A 14,721-nucleotide genomic window follows, 5' to 3' on the forward strand; every position below is an offset into this window, starting at 1 on the left:
CCAGCTCACATGGAGGGCCTCACTGCCCCATTGACCTGCCTGCCTTGTCAACCAGATTTTCCTGGAGTGTGGGCCTCTCCCCTTTTGTCCTGGGGACTGTTGGCATTAGGGTCTTGATTTCTCATCACCGCTTCCCCATTCTTTTGGTACCGGAAGACCCAACCAAAACTCCTCCAGTCTATTTCAGGAGGGAGACACAGGACTCAATTAATAAAAAATTAAAGGAGAGTAGTGTAATTATGCAAATCAATAAGGGTTTATAGAAAATACATCCTGTCAAACTAACTGGATATCTGTTTTTGATGAGATAACGAATGTGATTGATAAAGGTAACAGTGTTGATGTAATTTATTTACATGTACAATTAGTTGCACACCTACAAAAAGGGAAGTGACTGCCTAGGAAAGACACACTGTGGAAGGAGATCTAGTGGGAGATCATAGTGACTCACAAGCTAAATATGAGTCAATCAGTGTAATCCTGTTGCAGAAAAAAGCAAACGTCATTCTGGGATGTATTAGCAGGAGTGTCGTAAGCAAAACAGAAGAATTCTTCTGCTCTACTCAGAACTGATACGGCCTCAGCTGCAGTATTGTGTCCAGTTCTGGACAACACAGTTCAGGAAAGATGTAGACAAATTGGAGAGAGTCCAGAGAAGAGCAACAAAAGTGATCAAAGGTCTAGAAAACACGATCCATGAGAAAAGGTTAAAAACACTGGGCATGTTTAGTCCTGAGAAGAGGAGAACTGGGGGGAACCTGATATGTGAAGGGCTGTTCTAAAGCAAATGGTGATCGATGGTTCTCCGTGTTCCAAGAAGTAATGGGCTTAATCGTCAGCCAGGGGGATTGAGGTTGGCTCTTAGGAAAACCTTTCTAATTGTCAGGGTGGTTAAGCACTGGAATGAGGTTCCCACGGAGGCTGGGGAATCCCCCTCATTGGAGGTTTGTAAGAACAGGTTGGACAAACACCCTGGCAGGTCTTGGTTTGTTGGTTCTGCTTCAGCACAAGGGAGCTGGCCCATATGAGCCCACAAGGTCTCTTCCAGCCCTGCATTTCTCTGCTTCTCAGAGTTCTCTGAAAGACAAGGAGATGGCAAGTAAGGGCCCTCTTCGGAGCCTGGCAGCAAGGGAAATTAACCAATGGGACAATGTTCCATGGGCTGCGTTAAATCCATCTTCACTTCTCTCTCCTCCACTCCTCCTATTGTCTACTGCAGGGATTGACGTGTGGCCAGGTTGGTTTGGCCGATCACAGCTCCCACTGGCCGCAGCTCTCTGCTCCAGCCCAATAGGGGCTGTGGGAAGAGGTGTGGGGTGAGGGATGTGCTGGCCGCCCACAGCTGAAGGCCCCTCCCCCAGCCTGGGAACTGGTGTGGGGGTCACAGAATCATAATAAGGGATCCGGAGTGGGACACCGAGCAAGGAACCCCGGACTGCGCCCACTGCTTCTCAAATCTGGTGGAAGTCCCTCTAGGGAGCCAGCGGGCAGGTTCCACAGGAAAATTGCCCGGACAAGGAATTGGAGAGAGGATTGGAAACACACCTCCCTGACCAGCATTCTCAAAAGGGATTGAACAAAATAGTAATCTCCGTGGAAGGGAGGATGGATGGTGATCTCCATGGAAGGGTAGATGGGTGGTGATCTCAGAGGAAGGGAGGATGGATGGTGATCTCTGTGGAAGGGCGGGTGGATGGTGATCTCTGTGGAGTGGTGGATGGATGGTGATCTCCATGGAAGGACAGATGGGTGGTGATCTCAGTGGAAGGGAGGATGGATGGTGATCTCTGTGGAAGGGCAGGTGGATGGTGCTCTCCATGGAGTGGTGGATGGATGATGATCTCCGTGGAAGGATGGATGGGTGGTGAGCTCCATGAAGGGGCGGATGGATGGTGATCTCAGTGGAAGGGAGAATGGATGGTGATCTCTGTGGAAGGGCGGGTGGATGGTGATCTCCGTGGAAGGGAGGATGGGTGGTGATCTCCATGGAGGGGCGGATGGGTGGTGATCTCCATGGAGGGGCGGATGGGTGGTGAGCTCCATGGAAAGGTGGATGAATGGTGATCTCCGTGGAAGAGAAGCCTTCTGGAGATGGAACAGCAGGATAAGGTGGGTGCTGAAGGTCGCCTCTGGTGTTTTCGGGTAGGTGTCATTCTCGTTGATTTGGTCAGAATCACAATAAGACCCGCACCACGCTGCCGCATAGGCTGGTGCTTGGACGGACAGCAGCCTCATTCGCATAGCAATCACTGACGTCAGGGAAAAGTGAGCTGTTCCGAATGGCCATGCCAAACACGCCTAAGGCAACTCTGAGGTGATAGAATCTATGATGTTATTGATATAATCTGGGACCATATAGAACATGGTTGCAACCAAGGTCCTGTAGTGGCACCAAATCTTATGTAAAGAGGGTCATATAAGGTGTCTAAAACCAGGTTATGGGTTGCCAATTAGGATTATGCTGTCTGTATGAATGTGTCATTTTGTAGTTGAAGTTATGAGTATTATCTCTATACTGTCTGTACTTCAAACTTGTGCTGTGCTTCTGGGAGACATCCCAGACAAGTTGGTGTTAGTCTGCCTAGCCTGCTTGATGGCCCTTTAAAGAACATCAGCTACACAACTGACCCATTGAGAGGAGGCAGATACGCCTTGTGACTCAGCAAAGTGCAGGAACTTGTCCATGTGACTCCAGGCTCCATTTTGCTGTATTTTTTTCCGGTAAGAACAAAGAGGTTCTTACACCTGGAAAAGTCTATAAAAGGCTGATGCCTCATCTCCATCTTGTCTTCAGTCCTGCTTCTTACCTCTGGAGCAACTTTGCTACAAACTGAAGCTCTACACACAGTAGTGAATGACTCATCCCAGCAGGGGATGTTCCAGAGACTTGATTTGACCCTGCAGTTATTCCCTCACTGCTACAAGCCTGAACTAAAAACTTTGCCATTACTGTGTGTAATTGATTCCATTTAACCAATTCTAGCTCTCATCTAGATCTTTTTCCTTTTATGAATAAACCTCTAGATTTTAGATTCTAAAGGACTGGCAACAGCGTGATTTGTGGGTAAGATCTAATGTGTATATTGACCTGGGTCTGGGGCTTGATTCTTTGGGATCAAGAGAACCTTTTTTTGTTTATTGGGGTGTTGGTTTTCATAACCATTCATCCCCAGGACGATTGGCACTGGTGGTGATACTGGGAAACTGGAGTGTCTAAGGGAATTGCTTGTGTGACTTTTGGTTAGCCAGTGGGGTGAGACTGAGGTGTTCTTTATCTGGCTGGTTTGGTTTGCCTTCGAGGTGGAAAAACCCCAGCCTTGGGCTGTGACTGCCCTGTTTTAAGCGATTTGTCCTGAATTGGCACTCAGTTGGGTCCTGCCAGAAGCACATCATCACAGTGGCGTATTTGTGCTAGGATCCACAGAACCAGGTCAATTAAGCTTTGGGTCAGAACCCCACACTATCCAAATTTGAAATTTGGGATTGAGAGTTTGGTTGATTAAAGATCAGTGACCATGAGCCAGAAAGCATCAGCAGAAGCAATGAAACTGCAAACCCTGATGGACAGCCTGTGGTTTGAATATGAGCAAAAACTGGCAGAAATTCGAATGAAAGAGAAGCAAGCCTTGGCGCAGCTGGAGAAAGAGGCTGCTGAGAGAGAGAAAGAGGCTGCTAAGAGAAAGAAAGAAGCTGATAAAAGAAAGAAGGAGGCTGAGGAGAGAGAGAAAGAGGCTGCTGAAAGGAAGAAGGAGCTTCTGGCTGCTGAGAAGGAGATGGCTAGACTCCAGCTCCAAGTCAAAAAATCAATGGAAGAACAGCAGAAAGTGTATCCTGTTGACAATCCAGTTTATAACTATGTTGATATGTGATATTACTCTGGGCAGTTTTCTGTATTTAACCAGTTTTGCTATGGCCATGGAGAGGAGATTCTAACCTGGTAGGTAATAGCTGTTTGTCTGTGCAAGAAAGCAGTGTGTCTGTAAATGGAGTTTCTGAATGTCTGTCTAATGTCTCAGAAGTGAATCTGGAATTAGATCAAGCACAGAAAGAACTAATTGGTCAGGAAAATGTTTCTCAGGAGCAGATTAAAGAAAATGGTCTGGTGGAAGCCCTAACTGAGGAAGCAAAGGGTAGATTTGTGATGGGTGATGGATTGGTGGCTAGTACAGCTTGTAAAAGTGAACCTGAAAAGGGTAACTGTGATTTGCTGGAAGTAGCTCAGTGTAGTGAAAAAAGCAGCAGCTTATCTGTGGGGAGTGGCAATGTGCCTGGGAAGGAAAGTTTGGAGGAGCCTAGGCAGCCTTGTGAGCTGATGGCTTTGTCTAGCCAGCAGTGTGGGAAAACAAGGATAGTGGAAGATGAGTGTCCCTATCCCTTACCTGTTACCTGGGTGGAGAACTGTGACAGTGAAGGGAATGTGCCAGTGTCTGTCAGGGGTATTGACTTGCCTATGGAGGAAGCTACCCCAGTCTCCAAGCAGTTGTCTGTGAACAGCCCTGTGTGCTGAGACAAGGGAAATGAAATCTCAAGCTGTATATCTGGTGAAGGAGAATGTGTCTCCAGCTCTTCTGTGGAGGAGACAGAAGGTGCCTTTCAGCTTGTGAGAGTTGAGAATAGTGCAGTGGTCTCAAAGTTGGTTGTGGATACAGCTAAAGCCCAGAAAGGGAATGGTCCAAAGTTTGTGTCTGCTGGGGAGAATGGACTGTAACTAGGTTGCATCCAGTAGTGTCTTAGCAAAATCCCAGAGACCAGACAATTCTGGTGCTTGTAGTTTGCCAGTTGCTAATGTGTGGTTGGAAAAGGGTGTAGCAACTCTGTCTGATCAGGGTGATACCCTAGCCAGGGCACAAGGAGAGCATGAAGGTGATTTAATTGTGTTGCCTACTGACAGTTTGACAACTTGTAGCAAGAAGGAAAAGATTCCTGAACTTGTGTGTGGCAAAGGGAAGGAGAATGCTTCTGACCTTTTATCTAGAAAGTCTATAGGTTTGCCTGAAAGGGGGTTGTGTAGAAATTTGCCTGATGGGGCAGAGGCGATGCTGAATGTAAGTGAGCCCCAGAAAGAGTCTGTGGTTATTCAGGAAAGTGTGCCTTTAGAGCAAGCCCTTGGTGAAGAGGGTAAGGACAGAATTTCTGAGAGGGATGAATTGCTGCTTCAAAAAGCTCAGAGGGAAGGGAATCTTCATGGTAACTTGTGCAAGCAGTTTACTGCAACTGAAGGGTGTAAATATGATTTAATCAAGAAAGTTTCAGTTCCTAACAGCCAGAAAATTTCTGTTGTGAATGGATCCACTGACTTTCCTTTTGAAAGATCCAATGTGGATAACTTGGAGAAGGTCTCAGGTGGACTAGAAGCTGTTAAGAAAGTTGAGCAGCCCCATAAACAAGTAACTGCTTGTTGGGAAGACAATGGTGTTGAACAGGAATGTCTCCAGGCTGATTTATGAGTAAGCAGTCTGTGCTTCAGGGTCTGAGGACAGATTTGGTTACTTGTATTTCAGAGCAAAACAGTTTTATGGTTGAATGCTTGAAAATGCAGGGGAGAGCAAGCAAACTCTCACCCTCAGACCCTTTGGATTTGCATGGTATCTTTGTAAGAGTCTAGCCTTGGAATTAGTAGCAGCTAAGAAGTTAAAAGCTGGTGTTTGTGTTGATGCAAATTACCTGGCTGGCAGGAAGAAAAAGGACTTGCTAATAGGACAAGGAGGAAAGAGAAAACTGAATTTTGCAAAGGAAAGCCCCAGGGGAATCCTAAAATGCCCAATCCTTTGGTATTGAGCCAAAGCTGTGGCATGACAAACATGATTGCAAATGGACACTTGGAATGAATTTGTTGTTATTGCTAATGATGATTTTTGTAACTAATGTGTTGCTGTTATCAAGAACTGTAGGAATGTACTAAATGTCTAATCTTTTGGAAAACCCTTTGAACACGTTAAGAGCAATGCATAAAGACACACTTTGTGTTAAAAGACCTTGTTATACTGATGTTTCACAGTTGATGCCTATAAACAGTATTGAAATTTTCACAGGGGAAAAGACATTCCAAACCTGATGAGCTATATGGAAAGGGAAACTGAGGCACACTACCATATTGCTTTCATAGCTAAATGGCAAGGTTCCTGTACTATGAACAACATTAATATCTACATTGGTTTGATGTTAATTGGGTTCCAAAGATTGACCAGAGCGTGTATGGATAAAGTAGCTGTTTTCTGCAGCTCTTGGCAAGATCACATGAAACATGCAGGAACCATGCTGCAAAAGCTAACCAGGTTATACCTTGAGTTTGTAAAGAGATTCAATCATGTTACTGAACATGACTTGGATAAACCATTTCTGTTAGACACTAGTACGGCCTCTAGCCCAACACTAGCTGTGGTGAGACAGACACAAGGATGGGGAGCTCTTGGGATGCAGTCAGTGATGTTTTGTCATCCCTTCCTGCATCAATTTTGCGTTGGGGGTGTGACGTCATTGATATAATCTGGGACCATATAGAACATGGTTTGCAATCAAGGTCCTGTAGTAGCACCAAATCTTATGAAAAGGGGTCATATAAGGTATCTAAGACCAGGTTATGGGTTGCTGGTTATGATTATGCTGTCAGTGTTTGTATCATTTTGTAGTTGAAGTTATGAATATTGGCTCTATACTGTCTGTGCTTCAAACTTGTGCTGTGCTTCTGGGAAACAAGTTGGTGTTAGCTCTGCCTAGCCGTTAAGAATCATCAGCTACACAACTGACCCATTGAGAGGAGGCAGATACACCTTGTAACTCAGCAAAGTATGCAGGGACTTGCCCATGTGACTCCAGACTCCATTTTGCTGTAATTTTCCACAGTAAGAACAAAGAAGTGTTCTTACACCTGGAAAAGCCTATAAAAGGCTGATGCCTCATCTCCATCTTGTCTTCAGTCCTGCTTCTTACCTCTGGAGGGACTTTGCTACAAACTGAAGCTCCGAACAAAGGACTGAATGACCCACTCCAGCAGGGGATGTTCCAGAGACTTGATTTGAACCTACAGTTTACTCCGTCATTGCTACAAGCCTGAACTAAGAACTTTGCCATTACTGTGTGTTATTGATTCCATTTAACCAATTCTAGCTCTCATCTCTATCTTTTTCCTTTTATGAATAAACTTCTAGATTTTAGATTCTAAAGGATTGGCAACAGCGTGATTTGTGGGTAAGATCTGATTTGTATATTGACCTGGGGTCTGGGGCTTGATTTCTTTGGGATCAAGAGAACCTTTTTTTGTTTATTGGGGTGTTGGTTTTCATAACCATTCATCCCCAGGACGATTGGCACTGGTGGTGATACTGGGAAACTGGAGTGTCTAAGGGAATTGCTTGTGTGAGTTTTGGTTAGTCAGTGGGGTGAGACTGAAGTCTTCTTTGTCTGGCTGGTTTGGTTTGCCTTCGAGGTGGAAAAACCCCAGCCTTGGGCCGTAACTGCCCTCTTTAAGTGATTTGTCCTGAATTGGCACTCTCAGTTGGGTCCCGCCAGAACCGCATAGTCACAGACCCGTCCTGGATTTGAGTGGGAAAACAGATGGACTGTCCGGAGCCCAAAGATGGAAAAATCCAGCTCTAACCAGTTGGCGCTAGTTGAGGTAAACAAGGATTGAATCCTGAAGTCACATGTCACAGAATCCATTTTGTATTTCTTACTTTTCATTATCCCAACAGGCACCAGGAGATTTGAGACACCTGTGCAGCTGGTGCTGCTCCAGCTCTTCCCCATGATCCCCACCCTTGCTCTGCCCTGCCCCACCTCTTCCTGCCCCTGCCCAGCCCTGTCCCTGCCCCATGGCCCCCACACCCCTGAGCTCTGCAGCAGCCAGCATGGCCGGGCCTGCACTCCCGGTGACGGGAAGTCCAGACCGGGCCCCAGCCGCACCGCTGGTGAGTGCTGGGGGGTGGTTCCCCCTCTTCCCCAAGCCCCCTACCCCACAGAGGCCTGGGACCAAGCCCCCCACTTGCAGAGTCCTGGGGCCCCACAACCACCTAGCCCATGGGGGGGCTGCGTAGGTCCCCAGAATAGCTAGGGACGGTCCTGATCACAGCATAGCTGCCAGCTCCAGCATCTAGGCCAGGCACTGAGGCAATCTGAGGCGGGGAGCGATGTTTTGCAACCTGGCAGCGTTAACGCATTATTAGCAGTGCTGTTATTTAATGTATTAATTGTTCAGCTACATTAAGATGGAGAAGAGGTGACAAGAAGAGTCGGGGCAGGGACGAATTCCCATTGGAGTGGAACTGGTCGAGTCTGTCCCAGCTCTCGGACTCCTCGGCAGCAATAGAGACTCCTTGGGAGCTGGCTGAAAGGCCATTGGGCCTGGAGAGGAAAGTTCCAGGGAGGTTGAGATGGGAGTGAAATGGAGTTGAGCTGGTGATGTGAAAATGTCCTGATAGAAAGAGCCATGGGAACAGGTGACTAGCCGTGCTGGTATAAATTGTACTTGGTTATGTTATTTCTTTTCTTTCTGTCTAGGGAAAGTCAGTCACGGTGGCATCATCTGAACCGCCATCAGGACAGTGGGTGGAACCGGTAGGGTGTTATTATCCTGAAGTGGGTTAGTGGCCGTTTCTAATCACAGGTGAGTGTTTGATCCCAGGAGGAGAGGTGCCATTGAGGGCAAATGAGAAACATGTTCTATAAAGATAGGTTGGTAACAAGCATGGAGTGGAGCTGGAGACGATACGGGGAGGGATGTCATTTTGCCTGCAAGTTCCATAACTGGGGAGGGACATCGTTACGTCAGCGATTGCTGTGATAATGGATGAAGAACTCCCTAGAATGGAAGGTGATGCCGTGCTGACCTTGGATTTTGGAATTGTTCAAAGCAGGACAAACGTGATGCAAAAGGTCATTTTAACCATGGGCTGGGATCGTCAACACAGCCTAAGGAAGCTGGGCATCCAACTGTCGCTGAATTGCAATGATTATTGGCCCCTAGCTCAGAAAACCACATAGTCAGAGTCATAGAATTTAACGCCAGAAGGACCCACCAGCTCACTTAGTCTCACCCCCAATAGGCCTCCCCCCAGCACCCACACACTACACCCAACAATCAGTGTCACAGCTCACAGAAGACTCAACTTACATGCCATGGGGAGTGGCTAGGGGGAACTGGGATGCATCAGTGCCTGAGTTCACTGCAACAGCAGGGAACTGGTTAAGTGAGAGATGCCCAGATAATCCTGGCAAGTGACCCTCAACCCTTGCAGCCAAGGAAGGGAAATGGCCCCTAAGGTCACTGCCAGTCTCACTTCGGGTGGAGGGGAATTCCTAGCCATCCCCAGAGAGGATGACCAGTCAGACCCCGCGCTTGTCCCACCAGATGTTTGTTCTGCTGGGGGAGTTTTGCTGGAGTGACACTGGATTATGTTGTGGTAACTGGGCCCAGGGCCGGCACCAGCATCCCAAGCATGTGCTGCAGATGACACTTCTCAAGGGGCAGCATTCCAGTCCTTTGGGGGCAGCACCTTTGGCGGTGGCACTCCGGCTTTTCTTTTTTTTTTTTTTGCTTCGGCAGTGGCAGCTCTCCGTGTTTGTTTGTTTGTTTCTTTTTTTGTTTGGGGCAGCAAAAAACCAAGAGCTGGCCCTGCTGCTCAGATCCACGACAAACATGCTAGAAAATCCATGCCACAGTGTAATATAATTGATTGAGAAAAAGGACTGGAAACAAAGCACAAATCATTCTGGGAGTGAAATGGAGCATTAAGAACGAGAAGCCTAAGCAAGCCCCTTTTTCAGCGTGAGGATCTGGGTTAGAGTGTCTCGTCCTGGTGAGTGACCCTTTGTACTGGGGACTAAAGGACTAGTTCTGTGGTGGGGCTCTGAGCTCATTCCTGTCAATGGCGGTTCCCTGTCCTGCTCTTGACAAGACAAACAAACAGACACAATGGGGGAGAAGAGCCAGCACCCTATGAGTGGGGGAAATACAGTTTTGGTTGATACTTTCAGCACTAGGTGCCTGGTCAGTCACAGACATAGGCTTTGGCGCTGGGCTGGCAGATTGGCCATCTTACTCGTTGCTCTTGCCCCTGGCTCAGGGACCTCATCTGACTGGTATGGCCTGGCTCCCTCCTTCACTGGCCCTTCTCAGACTGGGCAGAGCCTCTGGTTGTGCTGGTGCTTGTCATGCAGCCGGCTGCAGGGTCAGGGGACCAGTGAGGAGAGAGATAGGAGAGAGGAAGAGAGTGGAGAAGGGAAAGATATGTGAGGGAAGGGCAAACAGAGCAGGAGCTCACCTGTCTCAGGCAGGGTGTTTGCTGGTCTAGTAGTGATGACCAAATGTTCTCACCAGAGTGCTGGCCTGGATGTCCTGGTGATCCAGGCTCACCCATGAAGGAGAGGGTCTCTCGAGCAAACCAGGGGCCTGCTGACCTTTCCCCCAGGAGTTCATTCCACACTTCCTGGTCCCCAAAGTTTCCTTTTGAAGCTCTAAAAAGGATGTGTGGAGGAGGCAGAATGGAGAATCCCCTCATTAGTTCATTCGATAATTATCCTGATTTCTGACATACCATGTTTGGTCAATTAACCTCTGAATCTGTTTTCCCTTGGTTTATCAGTCATGATCCTAATACAGTGCTGAGGCTGCATTTTTCTTTGGACGAATCCTGTCTTTCTGAGCTCTTCTCATAACCCTCCTATCAGTCATCACTGTTACAGGTTATTGCAGTGTTTTCTGAACTTCCACCCACACCACGTCCCAGCACATGATCTGCAGGCCTCAGTTACTCAAGAGTATCTTGGTAAAAGTGAATCTGACTGATAAAGAAATGAGCCAGAAGGGACCTTTCTAACCATCATATCTGAACTCCTGTGCCACACAAGCCAGAGAACCTCACCTAGTGAGTCCTGCACTGAGGCCAGTACCGGGTTGTTGAATGAGAACAGATCTTTTACAACGATATCCTAGCCTGATTTAAAGACCTGAAGTGACAGAAAATCCATCACATTCCCACTACGTTGCTCCAATGGCTAATCCTCTCTCTGCTTAAAATTTGAGCCAATTTTGATTAAAAAAAAAATCTGTGGAAAACTCCTGCACAAAAGGACTTTAAAAAAACCATCTGAATGATGCCATCATTGACTTCACTGTCTTTTCCCCCAACCATTTCTAATAACAAAGCTTAGATGCCTGTGTTTTGGGTGCACAACATGAGAAGCTGTAAGGGGATAAATTTCAAACCATCTGGGAGATTTAGGAGCACCACTTCCAGTGACTTCTAATGAGACTTGTGCTCCTAAACTCCTGACGCACCTTTAAAACTGTCCCCCTATGGTGGATTGTGTCAGAGAGGCCAGGTGCTCTGCATTTTGTGCAAACCAGCCTTCTTTATAGCATCTGAAGTCAGGCATCCAAAGTCTGTAGCTGGTTTTAAAAATGGAGCCCAGTCCTGTTACATGGAGACCTTTGAACTCAGAGCAACTGGTGGAAGAGACTCTCCTATGAAAGTGCTGTCTAAAATTCTGGGTGGAGGGAGATTATTTTTTTTATGGCATTTTAAAATCTAAAGAGACAGATGGAGGAAATGGGCAGAGTAGCTGCATCCGAGGGGTGGGGCCTATAGCACTAATAGATGAAGGCAGTTGTTTCATTTCTTCTCTGCTTTGGTATGAACAAGACAGGCAAGCATCCACTTGCCCCTTTCCTCCCCAGTGGGCATGTCACAGGATGCAGTACTGCCAGGACTTCTCTGGATCCTCGATGTAACACCACAGGTAATTATAGCCGTGTTTCCCACATCGGTGCTGAGGGGAGCAGCAATAGTCCCATTTTTTTTCATCATCTGTGTAGCACCAGAAGTATCTTTTTCCATAAAGGCCACATGGATGGTCAGACTGACAGGCCTTCCCGGAGATGGTCTGCATAGAGTAACCGTAGGGTGAGCATTGTATGATGGAGCCATCTCCTCGTGGGCACTCGTATACTTTAGACACTGGATTCACTGTGCACTCCTCTGTACAGCAGTAATCCCAGTCATTCTTGTCAGACGTGTAACACCAGCTGTAGGCATATCCTTGACACTCACAGCGGGTCTCCTTAACACAGCTCCACCCATTGGCTGTTTCTCCAGAGTTCAGATCCTCGAAGGGGCAGACTATGTCCGAAGCCTCAGCAGCTCTTGCCAGTCTAGCTACAGCAGGGGCCAGGTTGTCCTGTTCGTACTCCTTCTCAAACTGGCTGTGCCCATCTGCCAGCCTGGAAATACCCACCCGGAACCCAAGGCCCGTCAGCTGCATCTTCTTCTGATCCAGGGTCTGGCTTGTCATCACTTGGCTGGTCTCCCTGTCCAGTTTACTTCTCTTCACTGGTGGAAGAAGCTGGGAGTAAGAGTCTGTTATAAAGTTCTGGAAGGTATTGTACAAGGCTTTCTTTATTGCTGATAACACCCCTTCTCCCTTCTGGCTCTTGGAGCCACAGTCATCTGCAAAGATCTTGACTGGCCCAGGAGTCTTGTACAGATGCGATAGCTCTGTGTTTAGCTGCTCCACAGGGATGATTTGAAGACTGGATGCCTCCTTGTTCTCTCCTATGAAGGCAAAGGAGAATTTGTGGGTTTTGTCCCCATGGTCACAGCAAACAGCTGTCCAGATGTGGCTGGGCACCGAGACCCCATTGTATGGCCGGTTCCGGTCCCCTTCCTTGTCCTCCCCCTCTATGGGGATTTTCTCACTGTCGCTGGGAACAGCCCCTGTCACCAGGTAGGGTTTGCCTCCCACATTTCTGCAGCTCCCAGTTAGCTGTGTCTTGAGGGTTTTCTCCAGCTTGGCCCAGTGGACCTGGTTGAAGAAGGAGTTCATGGGGGCGGTGTTGGTGAGGGTGAAGGTGGCCGTGTGTCCGACATTACACTGGAAGGCATTTGGGTTCAGTTGGCCCCGGTCGTATGACGTGTCTTCATAGTCCTTACTGATGGCCTGGCTGGATCTGCGCTCGTCCAGGCTCAGTGTTGACTCAACCTCCGTCATCATTTCTGGGGACTCATCTGGATGAGCCAGCTGGGGACACACAAGGTCAAAACATCTTGGCTTTGTTTGGGCTTCCCCTGCCTCTTGTGGGATCTCACACACACCCTGGACCCTCCTCTCCCACAGGATCTCACTCCTGTCCCTCCCTCCCTGGGGTCTTCCTTCCTTCCCTCCATGCCCCAGGACTTCCCCTTCGGATGCCTCATCCCTCTTTCCCCCATTTCCTCCCGGAACATCACCTCCTGCCCCTCACACTACCAGGATCTCACCCCACTGCCCCCATTCCCCATGCAGCAGGGCAGCCTATGCCAGGGTGTCGTGTAGGAACCTGCTCTCTGTAGGAATGTGCTACTTAGCATGCACTGAGCATGCTCACACAAACTGAGCATGCTCAGTAATATCTGCTGAAACCACTGTCCTTCTCGCTGCCCTTAAATGGCATAAGTTTCTGCTGATGGCTTTTTACACTGGTTAAAAAGGGGCAAAGGAGGAAATCAGAGGAGAGAATGGCCAGGGTCTGAGCAGGAGGTGGAAATTGACTGGCCCAGGAAGGGGGAGTCAAACAGCTGGAAGCAGGGTCAGGGAGGGGCTGAAGGCAAAATTAGGTATGACGGCAAAGGAGCTTGGTTATGCTCAGGGATGAGGCACTACCTGAGGGTGACCAAGGGCAAAACTCGGCACATGCGGGGCACAGGGGGCAGCAGTTACCCCAGTGGACCAAGACACCCATGTTTGCAAAAATAGTGCAAGTGGACCAGAGGGGCGGTTTTATTCCCTTCCCACAGTACGGTGCATCTCAGCCTGGGCTTCCCAGGGCTGGGTTCTTAGAGGCACCAGCACCCGAATGCCTCACGACTGCTGCTGTGCTCTGGCTGATCTCACCTACTGAGGTGAGGTAGGAGACTTAATTCAGTGAAACCGGGCCGACTCATAGACTCTAGGACTGGAAGGGACCTCGAGAGGTCATCGAGTCCAGTCCCCTGCCCTCATGGCAGGACCAAATACTGTCTAGACCATCCCTAATAGACATTTATCTAACCTACTCTTAAATATCTCCAGAGGTGGAGATTCCACAACTTCCCTAGGCAATCTATTCCAGTGTTTAACTACCCTGACAGTTAGGAACTTTTTCCTAATGTCCAACCTAAATCTCCCTTGCTGCAGTTTAAGCCCGTTGCTTCTTGTTCTATCATTGGAGGCTAAGGTGAACAAGTTTTCTCCCTCCTCCTGATGACACCCTTTTAGATACCTGAAAACTGCTATCATGTCCCCTCTCAGTCTTCTCTTTTCCAAACTAAACAAACCCAGTTCCTTCAGCCTTCCTTCATAGGTCATGTTCTCAAGACCTTTAATCATTCTTGTTGCTCTTCTCTGGACTCTCTCCAATTTTTCCACATCTTTCTTGAAATGCGGTGCCCAGAACTGGACACAATACTCCAGTTGAGGCCTAACCAGCGCAGAGTAAAGGGGAAGAATGACTTCTCGTGTCTTGTTTACAACACACCTGTTAATGCATCCCAGAATCACGTTTGCTTTTTTTGCAACAGTATCACACTGTTGACTCATATTTAGCTTGTGGTCCACTATGACCCCTAGATCTCTTTCTGCCATACTCCTTCCTAGACAGTCTCTTCCCATTCTGTATGTGTGAAACTGATTGTTCCTTCCTAAGTGGAGCACTTTGCATTTATCTTTATTGAACTTCATCCTGTTTACCTCAGAACATTTCTCCAATTT

This window comes from Gopherus evgoodei, chromosome 11 (assembly GCF_007399415.2).
Source record: "Gopherus evgoodei ecotype Sinaloan lineage chromosome 11, rGopEvg1_v1.p, whole genome shotgun sequence".
NCBI lineage: Eukaryota > Metazoa > Chordata > Testudines > Testudinidae > Gopherus > Gopherus evgoodei.